This window comes from Siniperca chuatsi, linkage group LG6, assembly GCF_020085105.1.
Source record: "Siniperca chuatsi isolate FFG_IHB_CAS linkage group LG6, ASM2008510v1, whole genome shotgun sequence".
Lineage (NCBI taxonomy): Eukaryota > Metazoa > Chordata > Actinopteri > Centrarchiformes > Sinipercidae > Siniperca > Siniperca chuatsi.
This window is the reverse complement of record NC_058047.1, coordinates 30,615,857-30,632,315: the sequence shown is the minus strand read 5'-3', so window position 1 is coordinate 30,632,315 and position 16,459 is coordinate 30,615,857.

Below are 16,459 nucleotides of genomic sequence, written 5' to 3'. Positions count from 1 at the left end.
GAAGTATTGACAGAAAGCTTTTCATAAAAATGTCTTCAAAAAGTCTGGAGAATAAAGGTTTCACAAATCTGATACTGGGTTTTTAAGAATGTTTAGCCTCTCTAGGATAATCTAGTTCAGATCTGACAAGTCTAGGTATAGTGGTTTTTAATCTGAACTTGGTCCAATTTGGTCTAGGTATGAAATTTAGCATTGAAATCACAATTTTTTCATTTTCACAAATAGAATAAACATTTCACAAATTTGAAAGTGAGTTTCAGACAGCGCTAGAGCTTTACCAAAGATGCTCCAACAATGTCTAACAGGCTTTCACAATAGTAAGAGGTGCAAAAAAGCAGAGGATCGGTCGGTCAGTAATGTAAGTGAAGTTTCCCTTAACTTTTCCCCTTAACTGCCAAATTGGAAGCTATGAATCAGAAGCTAACTTCAGTGTTGTAATCCCAGTCAGGCTTGTATGACATTATATACCAACCCAGTCTCACAGCAGTTTCTGAATTACAAAATTTAATATATTGATTTGTGTACATGGACACAAATTTCCAATTTTTTTCGTGTCACTCAGAACGACTTTCAAAGTAATGTATTTCAGTTGGAAGTATCATTCGTGCCTGCACCACGTATTAGTGTTCAGTGATCAGTGCGCCTGCGCAAGCTCCTGCAGTGCAGAACTGAGTATGTCTGTCAGCTGGTGGTATTTAAAGGTAAGACGATTTAAATTAGAGCATTTAAACTGTGATTGTTTAGTCAATAAGCGAAAACAATACAGAAAAATAGTTTGAAGGTGACGTGACATGAGTGTTGACGAGAGATAACTGTTTTGCATTACATACTATATTCTGTATCTGCTCCTTCCAATGCTTTATTGAAGCTATATCAAACTCATATTGAGTGAAATATGTAAACCAAGGATGCCGTTTTTATGGCTGCACCGATGTCCTGAGCATCATTTTATAGACATTCCAATATAATTCAGCCTGATATGTTTGGTATATGTTTGGAAGTTCTGTGGGTTTGAACAAAGCTTGGTTGCATTTGATCCCACATGAGGAACCTTAGGGTACAAGTTAAATTGGACTGCTCCTCTTCTAGCACACCTGTCACCTGTGAGTGTAAGCTAGAAGCTTACAATGACATTTATATTAATGCAAAAGATGAACACTGCCATATATATATGGTGATATCGGGGCTGTGGTGGCTCTGTTGTATTTTTTAAGTGAGCAATGATATAGGCTAACATAAACTTTCATTTCTGTCCTCAACCTTGAACTTCAACAACCTGTGACACTGTCTGCCTGTCTGTCGGCCTGCTTGCCTTTCCTGCATAATATCTCTTTACCTGACTTTTTTTGTCTTCCTTTACAGCTCCAATTCCCAGTTGTGTCCCTGTCAGTCCCAGGACTTCTGTGATAAGTTTGTTTTATTACTTACCATGCCAACCCTAACCCCTGGAATGTACAGTAAGAACCATAGCATGCACTCATACATACAGACATAGCAAGCTCACAGTCATTTTAAATAGCTTCATATTAGATTCTTTTAATTGTTTTAGCACTATGTAGTATTAACAGTTTGTGTCTTCATGACTTGGTTGTTTTAAAAACTCTGTTAGAGCTAACAATCTTACTTACAGAATGCCTACTATGAGTCATCCTCCCTTGGGGTATTTCTCTATCCTGAAGGCCATGAAGCCTGTGTACATGAAGGTCATTGTCAACACAGGTTTGTCATTTTACATTGAAAAAATCTTACTATATTTAATATTCTTGACAGCTTAGGAATCAAATCCTATTAAATGTGCAGCAATGATTCCCTATAAGCGATTCATCAAATTTGTGATGTATTTTTAAAAATTCTTTTCTTTGCCTGGTTGCTGATTTCACTAATAACAAACATTAGGTTATAGGTGACACACAAGTAATTTTGCCTGTGTTGATATGGTAGTCTTTATACTAGTCTTTGGTTATGTTTTCATTGTATTTCCCTTTTTTTATTTGACAGGACAGCTCTGCATCATCACTGTCAAAATGAGTGTGTACCAGAAGCCTGCACTCTGTTAAAGTATGGGCTCTGGCCAGCAGCAGCCGACAAGCCCCAGACAGCCTTTTCCATCCCTCTGCTAGAGCTTTTCGTTTGTCTGTCACTGGAGTGTCAGGATTCTGTTGAGGGTTTTTGCAACAACCTGCAGTGGAGAAACAACCACACACTTGCAGAGGTAAATAAGTTTGCAAAGGGCCGTTTAAAGTCCTGTCTGTGAAGCGAACATTTCAGTTACTTTCATGGAAGACTGACTTGAGTCCATATGGATGTGAAAATTAAAAACTGCATGTGATTATACACCTTCTTCCTTGATTGTGCTACATCATTAATTATCACAACTAAAAGTAAACCTGGAAACATCTAGGATTATACAATTGCATGTAAAATGATTATTGATCTTTTCTTTAAAAATAACTTCTTGGCGACTTGGTGTGACTTTCTAAATAACAAAAGTTTAGTTGAGGATTTTCAGTCAGGATTTAAAATGCATCATAGCACATAGACAGCACTGGTGAAAATTACAAATGACCTTTTAATTGCAATGGACAATGGACTTGTCTCTGTACTTGTCTTGATCTTAGTGCTGCATTCGACACCATTGGCCATGACATCCGATTACATAGACTGTAATATTTAATTGACATTGAAGGATCTGCACTAAGCTCGTTTGAATCCTATCTATCACATCGCTCTCAGCTTGTACATGTTAACGGTAAGTCCTCTGTGCACGCCAAAGTTTGTCACGGAGTTCCACAAGGTTCTGTGCTTGGGCAGATTCTATTCACCTAATATATGCTTCCTTTAGGCATTATTATTAGGAAACACTCTATAAACTTTCATTGTTATGCAAATGATACCCAATTATATCTATCGATCAAGCCAGATGAAACTAACCAGTTAGCTAAACTTCAAGCATGCCTTAAGGACATAAAAACCTGGATGACCTGCAATTTTCTAATGTTAAACAAAACTGAAGTTATTGTACTTGGCCCCAAACACCTCCGAAACACATTATCTAAAAATATAGTTACTCTAGATGGCATTGCCATGGCCTCCAGCACTACCGTAAAGAACCTCAGAGTTTTCTTTGATCAGAATTTATCCTTTAACTTCCACATGAAACAAACTTCAAGGACTGCTTTCTTTTACCTACATAACATTGCAAAAATCAGGCACATCCTTTCTCAAAATGATGCCTCAAAATTATTCCATGCATTTGTTACTTCTAGGCTGGATTATTGCAATTCCTTATTATCAGGCTGCCCGAATAAGTCCCTTAAGACTTTCTGGTTGAGTCCTGTTAATGGTCAGGCACCATTGTATCTTGAAGAGCTCATAATACCTTTGTTACCCCATTAGAACACTGCGCTCCCAGAATGCAGGGTTTCTTGTGGTTCCTAGAATCTCCAAAAGTAGAATGGGAGCCAGAGCCTTAAGTTATCAAGCTCCTCTTCTGTGGAATCAGGTCCCAGGTTGGTTTCCGCAGGCAGACATCATCTCCACATTTAAGAGTAGGCTTAAGACTTTCCTCTTTGATAAAGCTTATAGTTAGGGCTGGCTTGGTTCAGTCCTGAACCGTCCCTTAGTTATGCTGCTATAGCCCTAGACTGCTGGGAGACTTCCCATTATGCAGTGAGCTCGATTGCAACTGTCGAGTTCCTGCTCGACACTACAATTACATTATTATTATTTTAACCCCACCCCCTTCTATCTCTCTGCCTGCCCCCTTCCCTCTCTCTCTCTCTTTCAACCCAATCGGCAGCAGTGGATGACCACCCACCTTTGAGCCTGGTTCTGTCCAAGGTTTCTGCCTCTTAAAGGAAGTTTTTCCTTGCCACTGTTGCCAAATGCTTGCTCGTGGTGGGATTTGTTGGGTTTCTGTAATTAGTATTATAAAGAGTACGGTCTAGACCTGCTCTATAGGAAAAGTGCAATGAGATAACTTTGTTATGAATTGGCGCTATGTAAATAAAATAAAATTAAATTGAACAAACAAGATGACATAATCTGCTAAGAGATAAAGCATAATAAGGCATGACAAAAAGAAAAACATTTGAGGTTACCAAGAATAATACCTTTTTTTCATGAATGCTTTAGCCTGCAAAAGCTAGGGGCACATGTAAGAGGAATAAGCCTAGGATTCCTGGCCCAGTTGTTGAAGGGAAGCTGTTGAAAGACCTTGCATGGCAGTGGAGGTTGCAGCACCTATTCTAAATGAGTGACCTGAATAATGCTTTGGGGGTATGTTACATCTCATAAGCATCTGCTCTAAATGATAGCTAAACAGAGATTTGGACATGGGATTATTGTCAGGGGTTAGAAAGAGCGGGGCACAATGGTCGGAGACACGTCTGTTTTTTAAATGAGACTTCAGACTCAGAAATGAGAATCAGTGCGAGCAATGATTATGGCACAAGCACCTCCCGCTTTGGAGTGTTTGAGGAAAATACAAAAGAAATCTGGGTGAAAGGTTAAATCTGAAACGGTAACTACTTTAGCTTGATCGAATGAATTTGAAGAAGTGGTGAATTCCCCGCTGCTTAAAAACCTGTAAATGCTAATAGAAAGGAACAATCCAGGAGTCAGTCCACGTAGGGAGAAAAACAACCAAGTCTCAAGACCGAAAGTATTTATGCAAGATAGAGAGTGTAACGGGGAGTCTGTTATGAATGTTAGAGGGGGAAACTTTATAAATACCTTCAAATATCAGTTAATGCCTGGGGAAAGATGAATCAAAACATCTAGCATTGACTTGTATACCAGAAACCAGGCCTCTTATATACTGTGGCTTGTAGTTGTTACAGTACAGACAGGCAGGGGACACCGAGATGGAACAGAATGTTTTTTTTTTTTAACCCCAGGACTGGAAACAGGCACCCAGAGGTGGGCGCGGCCGCGGCGCTGGGACGGGAGGTGGCGGTGGCGGCGGTGGAGCAGGCGAGCAGCTGGAAGGAGGTGTGGGATGAGGACTGGCTGACGACTTGACGTTTGACGGGCCAAACACCTTACTGAGGAGCGACATGAAGTGGCCAAAGGATTGTGTGACAGCCTCACCTCCCGAGATGGACCAGAATGTTCTTTATTGAATGACAGCCAGATATAGTGGGTGTGGAGAGAGGGAAGTCTGTAGGAGGGACATCACTGGAGGCTAGCAGGGAGATCACTGGAGGCAGGCAGTGAGATCGCTGGAGGGAGACAGGAGAAACGCTGGAGACAGGAGAAACTAAGTGTTATGCCGAGTGGCATGGAGAGTCCTAAACTTGAACGAGGTCGGACACATACTGAGGTGGGTGCAGGTCTTTTATGCTGGCTGTGATTGGAACTAATGGGGAGCAGGTGTGGGTGATTAGTGGATGGTGGAGCCTGGCGTATCTTGGACAGTAGTGCTGTACATCCATGCAATGACAAATAAATGCGCAAACAGTACTGATTGAAAAAGGTTTTTGTGGCAAATTCAGAGAAACAAGGCAAGGGTTTTCCAAGCAAAAATCATAGGAAGTGGCTAGATCCTTTCTCATGTGAAACAGATTCTGGATATGACTGCAGGGAAAGCTGATTTAATGCGGCAGCATTAAAGCTCCAGACCCAAAGCCAAAGTAACGCCTTAAGTTTTTAATATCTCCATCTCTGAACTTGCCTCTTCTGACGAGAAGTAATCCGAGTGCTGTGCTGAGAAGCAGTCGATTAAATAAATCAGCCTCGATCAGATCTAACTTTCCTGACATTGTAAGGAAAGGTGACAGTCCGAGGAATAGTAGCGAAGCAACAGGTAGATTTGCCATGAACAACCCGCACAGTGACAGATGCGCGCAACTGTTGCATGAACGTACTGAAATCAGAGAGAGAATCATATTTAAACCAACGGCAGTAGGATGATAGGCTGACAATGAAGGTGTGTCACTGTGCTATTGGATAGGCCAGCATGTGTGAGAGGAGTGAATGGCAAAATGGTTAAGCATGCAGAAGTCTAGTCTTCCTGACTAAAATTTCCCTGATTGAAGTTACACTGTTTTAAAGTAGAATTGTATAAATTGATTGGTGGGTGCAGCTAAGTAACTCAGGTGGATGCAATTTGGTAATTAGGACAGAGCCTCTGTTTTTAAATGGAGTCTGTGTTGAGTCTGGGGAAGGATGTCCATGTTGTGAGCCACTCAAGTTTTAGCCTTTTTTAAGTATTTTTTAGTAGTATTTTGTAAGTATGGCCAGCTTCGTCACATAGGCTAATACAATCCTTTGCAGCTTGTTTGAGGAGTTAAGAAGTATTTCCAATATCAACTCACTAAAATTTAAACAGGATTTTATTCTCCTATAGATTAAAAACACAGCATTCCCCAATGGAGCATGCCCAGAGCTCAAGATATTGGACTTAGACACTTTCCAGTGCCATTCTGCCACAGGGCAGGGGAGTACCCTGCATGGCTCTGTTGCAGGGCCACCAGAAGTCTGTTGTAAAATATGGAGGTAAGTCCATTTATAAGATTGTGTTATCATTTGAATTTTGAATGGGCTCCAAGTTTTCTTAAGGGATAATGCCTCACATATTATGAATTCACTTGTTATTCCTGTGCCCCAGGACATCCTTGACGTAAATTAATTTTAGTCAGACCTTGTGGGCTGATTTTATGTTTGTGTGAGCTTTCACATTGCAAATGAGAGCTATATTCATATCCTGACCTGTTAGGAATGCTGGAATAATAACCTAATGTGGGTGTAAGAACTAGCATAATTTGAGAATTATCACATTCACTCAGCAAAACGTCAGGTTATAGGCCTGAACCTTCCATTCTAACAAAATGCAATTGTGAGTGGTGGGATTATTTATTGCTCTCAACTAAAACACCTTTTTTCAAATTATGTTTGTACAAAATTAGATTTTTTTTTTGTCTGTTTCTAGAATCTTACTTACTCTTACATACTTTTAGGATATAATGCCGCCACCTTGGCTGTGTGGTTAACAGCCATTATCACTGTGGCTTCTGCCTCAGAATAATTGTTAGAAAGGAGCTGTTCATTCATTTTAAAAACGGTTGATTAAAAAAAGTGGCTCCACTGTTGAACTCACAACTCAGCAGCTCCGGCAACAACGGCTCTGGCAACAGGGTGAAAGTCCTGTGTTTGTTTGACCCATCCATCCACCCAGACCTTGTCCCTATGTGCACTTTGTCGCTCTTTATACTACATTATCTGAAAATCTTTTCTCTGACATTTGTGCATAAAATGACACACCATCGCTGCACAATATAAGTCAGTACAGACTAAATGGCGCGAAATGACGCACGAAAAACAAAAAAGGTATTGTGATAACATACGAAATGACTTAAGACATTGGCGTGTTATTTGCCATTTGGTGATACCAGGCCTGGCGGAGACCTGCACTCTGAGTCCACTCTTCTAGTTCATTTTTGGTGTTTGTGGGCTAAACCAATTTTTTGTAATTTGCTTTAGAGCTCAAATTCTAAGTATTCTAAATATATACAGTATCTAGCTGCCTCACAGGACAGGGATTCCGGGGAAGTTCCAAGGATCAGATTTACTGGATTTATAAAATGATGATACTCATAAATTGATTCCATTATTTTAACAACTTAATCCCAGAATGCTCTCAAAACAGTGCATAAATACAGGACATGTGAATGGTTTGCATAGCCCTCTCTACAGTTTCGCCAACAACTAGTTGGAATAGTTTTATTATATTTATGTTGTACAATGGGTGTTGTAAAAAATCTCATCTGGATTGGTTTGATACATTATAATAAACTTTTTGAATGATACATTGTAAATACAGCATGGGAAGCACTACAGTGAGCCTGCAATGCTTTTTCAAACAATGATATATACGGCTATATGATATATAGTTGTTTTGAAGAGTGAATTTGAATGTTTCATTCACAAATATGTGTCATCCTAAACAAGAAAAGGGTCTTGAGCCATGAGGCCTATGTGGAAAGTACAGAAACACTGACAGAGTGCATGAAGATTTTTGTAAAGGTTTTTGATTCAGCTCATTAATGGGCCCCTAATGTGGTGTAAAAAAGTAGACAATTATTGATAATTATTGTGAAGGTGTGTTCAGCCCATATCAGTAACATACTAAACTACATAGGCTAAAGCAGTTGTTCTCAAACTTTTTCTGTCATGCCCCCTCTTTAGAGAATGAAAAAGGTTCATGCACCCCTGCATGAACCTTTTTTCGTTCTCTAAAGTGGGAGACTGCTTTAGCCTATGTAGTTTGCAAAAAGTGGATTTCAATCATAAACAATAAAATAAACAAAAGTTTTAGGTTCTCAACTTTAGGTCTGCTCAACATTGATGCCCCCCCAGCAGTGGTTCTACACTCCGCCAAGGGGGCTCACACCACTGGGCTAATGTGAGATTCAGAAATGAGACTAAGACTCATGTTTTCAAGTTATAGTAGGCCTACAATAAATGCATATTTGAAACTTAAATGACCCCATGATGTGAAGTTTGCAAAAGTTATTCACATTATAAAACAAACTACATTTTGATGTTCATAATTAACATTTATGTATATTTTTAGCAGTTAGGCCAACACAATTTACAGTTAATCTTCATTATTTCTGCTTATATAAAAATAATTAGCTATATTTATGTTTACTTTCTCAAATTATTTTGTTTTCCTAAGCCACCTTTTGTTTTTTAATGGTGGGCATGGTTGGAACTCTGCAAAAACACAAAACAAAAGATATTTATAGCAAACTGCAGTTAGGCAACACATTCATTCATAAATTAGACCACATTATTTGTGTTGAAAGTCAAGTATTGTTGTGTCTGAAACTCATAGACTAGTTTATCCTCATAATTTTTACTTAATAGTTGCTAGACACAATTTCTGAAACTATGGCTCATTTTGTCAAAACTTAACACACAAAACCCATGGGCGCACACACAACATGCAAAACATCACACACACTTCTGGAAAAAGCAAATATTTCATCCCAAACTATTTTAACTCTTAAAATCAAAAATGGTATTTTTGCATCAAAACTCTATACACAAAAACATTGGCCTCTATTGTTGTCCAAAAAAAAAAAGACTTCTAACCTGTGGTTATAGTGCTCAAGCTCTGATTTCTAAGTGAACAAATTAGTCATAAATTTTTTCACCTGTGAAGACTGGGTTTGGGTAATCTGTAAATGTGTGTTGCATTTGAATGGCAGTGTCTTCCAAAAGAAACACAGTTTTGAATGATGTGTCTAATGTAGAGAACTGTGTTTAGTGTTTTGCAAAAAGTGTGTTTTAGAATTGCTAAATGAGTGTAAAGCAGATAATGTGCTTATGGTTTAGCTTACCAGGTCAATAGATAGGCTACATGAGTTAGTGGTTTCAGTAAATGTGCCACATGTACCAGTTTTTTTGTCTTAACAACATCGTAAAAAAAACTGTAATTGAATCTGTCTGTGTTGGGTTATGATGCTGACAAGAAGCTTTGTCAGTGTCATAGACAAGCTTTTTACAGTTTTGTTAATGAGCTCTAACCTGTGTGTGTGTGTGTGTGTGTGTATGCGTCCAAAATGGCTGCTTGGATCTAAGATGGCGTCAAGCAAAAGAATGTGTGCATATGTCTCGCGTGCATGAGCGCACATAGTCAGAACAAGAAAGCATGTGTAGCGGAAGCTTTAAAGTTTCTCTCCGCCGGGTGTGGTTGTCTTTAAGGACCACACTAGAGGTGCATGTGTATGATCTGTTTGGAATAATGGTCCTAAGTTAAAAGGAGTTAGTTAGCATGTGTGAATCAAAACATTAACTAACATCAACTTTGCATGTGGCAAAAGACGTAAGAGTGAAAACACATCACAACAATAAAACTTAATGAACACATCAGTACATGTACTTCATAAAACTAAACAGTCCTGTGCTTAGCCAAGTACACTGTTAAGCTATGTGAAGCTATATAATGCCCATTTAAGTTACAATACCAGGAGGGAAAACGAGTTGCCTTGAACGTGCTGCTGTTAGCTGGCGGTCAGTCTGTTGTAGACGAGCCAAGCTGGAAAGAATTGTGTTTCCAGGGAAAGTCAGTGCAGTGTCCGTTTATGCAGGTGGGTGGAACCCGGTCTGTTGTCTGTTGTCCTCCTTACAGTTAGCTCGGCACTAACATTCTTTCTTTGCTTTTAAAGTTTAGCTGGCAGGCTTTGTGTGATAGCCGTTGGCACAAACTAAACTTGGTTGCAGGTATCTTATGCAGGCTCTCACGTTGCTGCAGTAAGATCAAAGAGTTCAGTTCTGCTGCGTGCTTCTGCTCTGAGCAGATTGCATGGTGGTGGTAGCAGACAAACGTCTGCTGCATGCAAGAAGCGAAGCCAGGAGAAAAGAGAGTTCAGTTGGATGTCTGCTCATGCCACACTGAGAGGGAGACAGTCACGGCTGACCCACGGATGCTGTAAGGTTGCATTAAATGCTCTTGGGATTTTGGAATGCTGAGTTCAAATGCCCTTGGGATTTTGTAATACAAAAGAGCATGCAGTTTCCTAATGAAAGATCAGTTAAAAATCACCCAAATGAATGAATTCATCTGTGGAGTTCCAACACACAATACACTGGACTCGCATCTGGACTGTGTAGCAGAGGGTGCAAATCCAATAAGTTTCCCTATATATTTTTCCTGGGACACAAAACACTTGATATATGGATGTGACCATGTAAACAAAATCCCAGAGGATTTGGAGTTGGAGGACAGAGCCAAGGTAGGTTTTTAATCACTGTTACTTATGCAGGAGTCTGTTATATGGGGGCATTTTAACATTTTTAAACCTTTACAAACTATATTTGTATTAGTTACAGCTACACATCTTTTCTATATGCAAATTGTATGATGCATTATGGCACATGTACTGGGTGAAATAGATTCAAATGTGTGAAATGTGCATATAACCATTTTTATATGTTGAAATTACTTAAAATGTTATTGCTTCATCAGTGAACTGTTTTATAGAAACAGTTAAAGCTGGAGCATTTAAAGGAGTTGAAGAGTTTGAGCATTGAACAGAGGTGAATTGTCAGTTGGAGTGTGAGCATTTAAAGGAGTTGAAATATCTGTTGCAGTTCAAGTTGAAGCACTGAAAGGGGTTGAAGTGTCAATTATAGTGTAGGCAACGAAAGTAGTTAAATTGTGTACACTATACACAGTGTAAGGACCTATAGTTTACACACCACCTCTGAAAGTGGCAGAAGATTCTTGATTTTCTGATTTGTGCAGCCATCAAAAGGCTCAGAGTGGTAAATGCTGCATCTATAAAATAACTTTACCTGTAGGAGAGACAGTAGCATTCTTTTTTAATGATGTTTCCCCACATTGATGTGTGTGCATACAGGTGATTGTGTACATTAAGGTAAGAGTGAGGGTGAATACACATGAGGTGTACAAATGCCTATATATCAAATGTTGACCTTTGATAACTACAGCTTGGCGATAATATAAAAGACATTAGACCTGTATTTGCTATATATCAATCCACTTAATATAAACTCATAATATGCTGACACATTCAGTATCTGTGGTAAATAAAGGTGGGAGATTGGAGATTCAAACAGCATATAGCAATATCTGTGCAGTGACTGATATCACTCATACAGGTAGGTGATAAAGACTTATAGAGCTTAATCAGTTTCCTGTGATAGTACAGTGACTCATAGTGGTTCAACAACATGGAAGGATATCGACACACTTTTCTTATCAGGCCACTAGAATGAGATGTAATGTACAAATTTGAAAAGTTAATGTGTCGACAATGATTTCAGTGCTATTTTGTAGTAATTAACCATGTTTTGGGTGGGTATGAATGTGTGTGTGCAGTTTCTCTTTGAAGAGACAGAGAATGACACATTTTTATTTCTTTTACTTCAGCAGAACAGAGTCAAGGACAGAACAAGTCACAAAGAAATTATATTTCATCAAAGCATAGAAGGTATGAGGGTGTGTTATGAATATTCTGCCTACTCTCCCTCTGGAGAGCCTCTGGATAAGATGCACAGGTGCACAATCCCTACAATATTATACAGATACTCTGTCTGATATAAGAGAAGAACAGTGTGGATAAAGTCATTATATAAATACTGCAATACTGTTAACAGGAAATAGTATTGGGCATATTTTAATATGTTTTAGTGATATTAGGATTAGGCTATATAAAAGAAGCCTAATTGTATGTTAAGTTCAGAGTATATTAAGCTCACTGTGAAGTCATTAAACCCTACCAGAGAAGTCCCTATAAATATATAATGGGAATATTATACGGGGCCTGAAATAATAAAATAAGAGAACAATCAGTACTTAGTGATAGCATTTCCCAAGTGCATACTGCCATGTACTTAAATTTTTTCACGCAGTCCTGCTGAATAATATAATACATCTCTTGCTGCCTTCATGAAATATATAAAACATAATCAATGGCAAATTTCATGTTTAGGTTGTTGGGATTTACAATGGTTAAGGGGAGCACCCACTTATATAGGTGCAATCAGTTAATTATGGCTATCAGAATTATCAAAGATAATCATAAATAACTTTAATTAATAAAGTCCTCAGGGGCACCACTCTTCTTAAAGAAGAGAAATGATAGCCAATTAATGGATCATAAAATACACTAAACTATCAATTTTGAACTCAGATTAATAATTAAATTAATACTCCTGCATCTGTATACAATAAACTTTTAATGACCAAAACCTGTTCTCTTCTCTGAATGTCCTGATTATGGTGGCCACAGAGAATCTGCTCAAACTGGGTTTTACTCTTTGTCCTGCTTCCCTCATTGTCATTCTATGAACAAGAACATGGTCTATCATAGTTGCTCGAATTTCATCTGAAATGACTGTTCTTGTTCTTGTTCTTCCTCTTCCTCCTCATCCACCACCTCTTGCATTTTCTCTTCCCCCATCTGCCTCTCAGATTGTTTCCATCCATTGTTTGTATCAATATTCAGCTCACCTGTGCCACCTGTGCACTGTGAACTGGCTTATATTCTATTCAATATATACAATACAGAACCACCTCATATATCCTGCAAAATGAAGCACTGCATACAGTACATAATAAGTAATTAATAAAACATTCAGTGCATTCAATATATGCCTTTTCATATGCATAAGTATAGTGTTTTATGTTTTATATTATGACAAGTTTGACATCATAACACTTTACTTACAGGGCAGCTATGGCTTAGAGGTAGAGCAAGTTGTCCTGTAATTGGAAGATCGGCGGTTCGATCAAAGATACTGAACCCCAAAATGCTTGTGCGTGATTATTTTCTTTGTACTGATGAGCAGTTGGCACCTTCCATCATTGTGTGAATGGGGTGAATGACATGTAGTCAAAGATTTGAGTGGTTGTGTTGTGTGTGTGTGTAGCCTCCCTCACTCACTGACTCGACTCGCTGGCCGCTAAACCAGTGCCGTAAAGGCTAGAAAAGCTGTTAAATAGAAACGCTCCGTCAAAATTTTAGAATTCTCAACAATTTATCTATATTCTCTACAGCAGACAGGGGAAAAGAAAGTGCAGAGCTTGGAGCAAAAGTGCCCTTAAATGTTCAAAGTTTTTTTTTTTGCTGTTCTCACTTATATTTTCAAATAAAACAAATAATTGTGCAGCAAATTGAGTGTTTATTTGACAATATAACATAATAATTATACATTATTTGTAAATGCCCCTAAAAATTTGTTTAAGGGGCAAAAAATAGGCTATCTTCTAAAAAAAAAGTGTGTGATCTACATAACTTTGAGTTCTAAATGTTTATTTTTGATTGAATCAAAACATTACATTTCAAAACATTTTAAATGACTTTCAGTAAGGACTTTTTTCAATTAAAAAATGACACGTGTTTTTCAGTCCTTTACAGTAACAGTAACATGCTCTTGGACTTTAAAATAACAAGCTCACAAACATGATACCCATGGGAAAATGGAGCAGAACCTACATTTCAGTTTCTTTGGGTTTCTATCAAAATAAATTCAAATTGTGCAAAATAGTTTCCATGAGTCACGTTTTTCACTTAACAGTCATCTTTTCTTCAAATGCACCTTAAACATTAACTCACAAACATGGTCCCCCTATGAAATAGTAATAGTGTAACTTGAAAAAGTGCATTGAAAGAACCTGAGAAAGTGCACTGTAAAACTTTACCAGAGGGACCTAACTGAAACCCTCTACCTTCAATAATGTCTGTATGGCTTTTTGGCCAGTAAGCTGACCTTGAGATTGTGGACTTTGGGGAACATTTTTTAGTTCCCATCCTCCAGCTCCAGGAAGATCTTCTGGAAAACCTGCATTTCGGTTTCTTTGGGTATTGGTTAATAAAATTACAATAAATTCACATTGTGCAAAATATTTTCCATGAGTCACATGTTTTTCACTTCTTCACAGTCATGTTTCCTTCAAATGCACATTAACAGACTCACAAACATGGTCCCCATATGAAAATGTAGTAGTGCAACTTGAGAAAGTGCATTAGGAGAACCTGAGAAATTGAACTGTAAAAGTTTACTAGAGGGACTGCAAACCTTCAACAATGTCTGTATGGCTTTTAGGCCAGTGAGCTGATCTTGAGATTGTGGACTTTGGAGGACATTTTTTTGTTAATGTCCTCCAGCTTCTTCTGAAGTTTCTTTGGATAGCTTAGTTCCCTGGCGTAAAAAGGCCCATTAAGTAGGTGCAAGCTTGTGCTACATTGGGAATACCAAAAAGGACCTCAGCTCCCTTGATGGCTATTCCAGCTTGCTTCTCGAGACCTCCATCCCTGGCTTTGCTGACCACAAAGATGTTGAGTACAAATGAATTGAGGGCCTCTTGGATGGCTGCAGCATCGTTGTCACCACAAACCTGTGAATATATACCAGAGAGAATTAAACCTACTTTTTGTTTGCTAATGTGAAAAATGCATATCAGCTCTTTGCTCTCCCTCTGAACAGAAATGTGGGTGGGATTACGTGGTTGCTGTGGTAGTTTTGAGCGGTGTTTTGATTTAAATCAAGAAATGTGCACACACATCAGAAATACATTTGTGAACCTTAATTTTTTTTCATATATAAATCAAGAAATTAATTTTTGAATCCTTCAGTGTGAATTCATAAAAAGTGAGAGGGCAGAAATATATTTTCTTTACCTGTCTTTACCTTTGTCTCTCTCTTGTACTCATAAAGAAGCTCCACTCTCTCCTTTTGAAGGGATCCAATGTTTTGCCTTGAGGATGAGGCGACAGGTAGGTTACCTCAGATTTCTTTGCTGTTTTCAAGTTTTTTGCTGGAGTTTTATCTGCAGCTGACTTTCTCAGACAGTTTACATTTAGCTCTGGTATTCCAAGGTGTTTCAACTTTCATCTGTAATTTCCAAGTTTGTACTTCTGGATGTTGTGCCAACTAAATAAACCATTGAAGGATACTGGGCCCCTCAAACAAGGGTGTTTTTATAACCAGGGCCTCAGCAACCTGCTCCCTTTGTGCACTTGAAGGATAGGTGGTGTAGACAAAGATGCTCTCTGCTAGTTTGTCCAGAATGTTGGATTTTACTGCAGGATTGCAAAGTAGGGTTCCATCCTTTCTGTAAGCTTCATTTGCTGTTTGTAGAATGAGCTCAGTGTCAAGGGAGAAGATAGGTATCTCAAACTGAGCTGGCAAAGGCACAGAACGAAGGAAGGGGCTCCCTGGAGAAGACAGAATTATGGTATCGCTGGATGCAGTGGAGCAGGAACCAACATCTTCCGATAACTCAGTGCAACTGCTATCAAAGTTCTCCTGGACTCCTTGATCATTTGACGAATCCTGAAATGTTAATGTCATCACTGGTTCAGCAAGAACCACCTTGATGGTGATTTTGTCCTTTATTTCGCCAGTTTCAAGGAGATTAAAAAACTGACCATTAGAAGTGCAAACTATAATGTTGTTCAATTGCAAAAGTCTCTTGTTCAAGATGCTTCAGTTCCTCTACAGTCTGAGGTATTGCTGAGGACAAGGAAAGCTTGCATATGTCTTTTTGCAGTATGACTCTGAGTCTGGCAGACATGATGATTCTGCAGTATGAAAAAAAGTTATTAGTTAAGTTGAATTTAGGCATGCAAGGAGTCAAAAACTTGAAACTAAAAACTGAAATCAGATATGGGTCAGATTTTTTCAGATCCCGGAAAGTTTGAAAGTCATGTGAAATATAGACTGCTTCTTCTTCCAAACTGACAATGCCTTTCAACAGTGGCTCAAGCACTGCCTCATAACCATACTTCTTTACATCTACAGCCTTACAAAGCACAGCTAAATAAATTGACTTAAGTGTTGCACGAAACTGTAGTGGAACATTTGCCAGTGCCCAATACACTGCAGTAATCTTGTGCTTTTTTCAGGATGTCCCCAGAGGATTGCACACTTCAAAATCATCAATGTAGAGAAGGAGAGAAAGAGTTATGTCTTCAGTAGATAA